The following is a 4976-nucleotide window of genomic DNA, read 5'->3' on the forward strand; positions in this document are numbered from 1 at the left end:
AGTGGTTATGGTACTGGGTTTGTAACCCCAAGATCAAGAGTTCAAATCTCACAATGGCAAACTATGAAACAATGTAACTTCATCTGAAACAGATGGAAACAGGTTTACTCAAAAGAGTATCAAGAGTTCAAATCTCACAATGGCAAACTATGAAACAATGTAACTTCATCTGAAGCAGATGGAAACAGGTTTACTCAAAAGAGTATCAAGAGTTCAAATCTCACAATGGCAAACTATGAAACAATGTAACTTCATCTGAAACAGATGGAAATGGGTTTGTAATCGAAAGAGTTACTAACCTGTGGCGCTTGGCCTAAATAGCCAAGTGGTTATGGTACTGGGTTTGTAACCCTAAGATCAAGAGTTCAAATCTCACAATGGCAAACTATGAAACAATGTAACTTCATCTGTATAAACAGATGGAAATGGGTTTGTACTGGAAAGAGTTATTAACCTGTGGCGCTTGGCCTAAATAGCCAAGTGGTTATGGTACTGGGTTTGTAACCCCAAGATCAAGAGTTCAAATCTCACAATGGCAAACTATGAAACAATGTAACTTCATCTGAAACAGATGGAAATGGGTTTGTACTTGAAAGAGTTACATCCTGAGAATGAATAATGAAAAGATATAAAAAGTATCAAGAGTTCAAATCTCACAATGGCAAACTATGAAACAATGTAACTTCATGTGAAAACAAATGGAGTACTGTGTGCTTTTTTTGCTTGGCCTAAATAGCCAAGTGGTTATGGTACTGGGTTTGTAACCCTAAGATCAAGAGTTCAAATCTCACAATGGCAAACTATGAAACAATGTAACTTCATCTGAAACAGATGGAAACAGGTTTACTCAAAAGAGTATCAAGAGTTCAAATCTCACAATGGCAAACTATGAAACAATGTAACTTCATCTGAAACAGATGGAAATGGGTTTGTACTCAAAAGAGTTACATCCTGAGAATGAATAATGAAAAGATATAAAAAGGATCAAGAGGCTTGGCCTAAATAGCCAAGTGGTTATGGTACTGGGTTTGTAACCCCAAGATCAAGAGTTCAAATCTCACAATGGCAAACTATGAAACAATGTAACTTCATCTGAAACAGATGGAAACAGGTTTACTCAAAAGAGTATCAAGAGTTCAAATCTCACAATGGCAAACTATGAAACAATGTAACTTCATCTGAAACAGATGGAAATGGGTTTGTACTCAAAAGAGTTACATCCTGAGAATGAATAATGAAAAGATATAAAAAGGATCAAGAGGCTTGGCCTAAATAGCCAAGTGGTTATGGTGCTGGGTTTGTAACCCCAAGATCAAGAGTTCAAATCTCACAATGGCAAACTATGAAACAATGTAACTTCATTGGAAACAGATGGAAACAGGTTTACTCAAAAGAGTATCAAGAGTTCAAATCTCACAATGGCAAACTATGAAACAATGAAACTTCATCTGAAACAGATGGAAATGGGTTTGTACTCGAAAGAGTTACATCCTGAGAATGAATAATGAAAAGATATAAAAAGGATCAAGAGTTCAAATCTCACAATGGCAAACTATGAAACAATGTAACTTCATGTGAAAACAAATGGAGTACTGTGTGCTTTTTTGCTTAGCCTAAATAGCCAAGTGGTTATGGTACTGGGTTTGTAACCCTAAGATCAAGAGTTAAAATCTCACAATGGCAAACTATGAAACAATGTAACTTCATCTGAAACAGATGGAAACAGGTTTACTCAAAAGAGTATCAAGAGTTCAAATCTCACAATGGCAAATTATGAAACAATGTAACTTCTTGTGAAAACAAATGGAGTACTGTGTGCTTTGAGCTTGGCCTAAATAGCCAAGTGGTTATGGTACTGGGTTTGTAACCACAAGATCAAGAGTTCAAATCTCACAATGGCAAACTATGAAACAATGTAACTTCATCTGAAACAGATGGAAACAGGTTTACTCAAAAGAGTATCAAGAGTTCAAATCTCACAATGGCAAACTATGAAACAATGTAACTTCATCTGAAACAGATGGAAACAGGTTTACTCAAAAGAGTATCAAGAGTTCAAATCTCACAATGGCAAACTATGAAACAATATAACTTCATCTGAAACAGATGGAAATGGGTTTGTACTCGAAAGAGTTACATCCTGAGAATGAATAATGAAAAGATATAAAAAGGATCAAGAGTTCAAATCTCACAATGGCAAACTATGAAACAATGTAACTTCATGTGAAAACAAATGGAGTACTGTGTGCTTTTTTGCTTAGCCTAAATAGCCAAGTGGTTATGGTACTGGGTTTGTAACCCTAAGATCAAGAGTTCAAATCTCACAATGGCAAACTATGAAACAATGTAACTTCATCTGAAACAGATGGAAACAGGTTTACTCAAAAGAGTATCAAGAGTTCAAATCTCACAATGGCAAACTATGAAACAATGTAACTTCATCTGAAACAGATGGAAATGGGTTTGTACTCAATAGAGTTACATCCTGAGAATGAATAATGAAAAGATATAAAAAGGATCAAGCGGCTTGGCCTAAATAGCCAAGTGGTTATGGTACTGGGTTTGTAACCCCAAGATCAAGAGTTCAAATCTCACAATGGCAAACTATGAAACAATGTAACTTCATCTGTATAAACAGATGGAAATGGGTTTGTACTGGAAAGAGTTATTAACCTGTGGCGCTTGGCCTAAATAGCCAAGTGGTTATGGTACTGGGTTTGTAACCCCAAGATCAAGAGTTCAAATCTCACAGTGGCAAACAATGTAACTTCATCTGAAACAGATGGAGATGTGTTTGTACTCAAAAGAGTTACTAACCTGTGGCGCTTGGCCTAAATAGCCAAGTGGTTATGGTACTGGGTTTGTAACCCCAAGATCAAGAGTTCAAATCTCACAATGGCAAACTATGAAACAATGTAACTTCATCTGAATAAACAGATGGAAACGGGTTTGTACTCGAAAGAGTGACATTGGGAGTTCCACCCGACAGCATCCCACCTCATTTGCGCTTGGCCTAAATAGCCAAGTGGTTATGGTACTGGGTTTGTAACCCCAAGATCAAAAAGGCTTGGCCTAAATAACCAAGTGGTTATGGTACTGGGTTTGTAACCCCAAGATCAAGAGTTCAAATCTAACAATGGCAAACTATGAAACAATGTAACTTCATCTGAAACAGATGGAAACGAGTTTGTACTCGAAAGAGTTACTAACCTGTGGCGCTTGGCCTAAATAGCCAAGTGGTTATGGTACTGGGTTTGTAACTCCAAGATCAAGAGTTCAAATCTCACAATGGCAAACTATGAAACAATGTAACTTCATCTGAAACAGATGGAAACAGGTTTACTCAAAAGAGTATCAAGAGTTCAAATCTCACAATGGCAAACTATGAAACAATGTAACTTCATCTGTATAAACAGATGGAAATGGGTTTGTAATCGAAAGAGTTATTAACCTGTGGCTGGCCTAAATAGCCAAGTGGTTATGGTACTGGGTTTGTAACCCCAAGATCAAGAGTTCAAATCTCACAATGGCAAACTATGAAACAATGTAACTTCATCTGAAACAGATGGAAACAGATTTACTCAAAAGAGTATCAAGAGTTCAAATCTCACAATGGGAAACAATGTGACTTCATCTGAAACAGATGGGAATGGGTTTGTACTCGAAAGAGTTACAAAACCAATTTAGCTTGGCCTAAATAGCCAGGTGGTTATGGTACTGGGTTTGTAACCCCAAGATCAAGAGTTCAAATCTCACAATGGCAAACAATGTAACTTCATCTGAATAGGAACAGATGGAAATGTGTTTGTGCTCAAAAGAGTTACTAACGTGTGGCGCTTGGCCTAAATAGCCAAGTGGTTATGGTACTGGGTTTGTAACCCCAAGATCAAGAGTTCAAATCTCACAATGGCAAACTACGAAACAATGTAACTTCATCTGAAACAGATGGAAACAGGTTTACTCAAAAGAGTATCAAGAGTTCAAATCTCACAATGGCAAACTATGAAACAATGTAACTTCATCTGAAACAGATGGAAACGGGCTTGTACTCGAAAGAGTTACTAACCTGTGGCGCTTGGCCTAAATAGCCAAGTGGTTATGGTACTGGGTTTGTAACCCCAAGATCAAGAGTTCAAATCTCACAATGGCAAACTATGAAACAATGTAACTTCATCTGTATAAACAGATGGAAATGGGTTTGTACTGGAAAGAGTTATTAACCTGTGGCGCTTGGCCTAAATAGCCAAGTGGTTATGGTACTGGGTTTGTAACCCCAAGATCAAGAGTTCAAATCTCACAATGGCAAACTATGAAACAATGTAACTTCATCTGAATAAACAGATGGAAACGGGTTTGTACTCGAAAGAGTGACATTGGGAGTTCCACCCGACAGCATCCCACCTCAAATGCGCTTGGCCTAAATAGCCAAGTGGTTATGGTACTGGGTTTGTAACCCCAAGATCAAAAAGGCTTGGCCTAAATAGCCAAGTGGTTATGGTACTGGGTTTGTAACCCCAAGATCAAGAGTTCAAATCTAACAATGGCAAAATATGAAACAATGTAACTTCATCTGAAACAGATGGAAACGAGTTTGTACTCGAAAGAGTTACTAACCTCTGGCGCTTGGCCTAAATAGCCAAGTGGTTATGGTACTGGGTTTGTAACCCCAAGATCAAGAGTTCAAATCTCACAATGGCAAACTATGAAACAATGTAACTTCATCTGAAACAGATGGAAACAGGTTTACTCAAAAGAGTATCAAGAGTTCAAATCTCACAATGGCAAACTATGAAACAATGTAACTTCATCTGAAACAGATGGAAACAGGTTTACTCAAAAGACTATCAAGAGTTCAAATCTCACAATGGCAAACTATGAAACAATGTAACTTCATTTGAAACAGATGGAAATGGGTTTGTACTCGAAAGAGTTACATCCTGAGAATGAATAATGAAAAGATATAAAAAGGATCAAGA

The sequence above is a fragment of the Carcharodon carcharias genome, chromosome 18, assembly GCF_017639515.1.
Source record: "Carcharodon carcharias isolate sCarCar2 chromosome 18, sCarCar2.pri, whole genome shotgun sequence".
NCBI lineage: Eukaryota > Metazoa > Chordata > Chondrichthyes > Lamniformes > Lamnidae > Carcharodon > Carcharodon carcharias.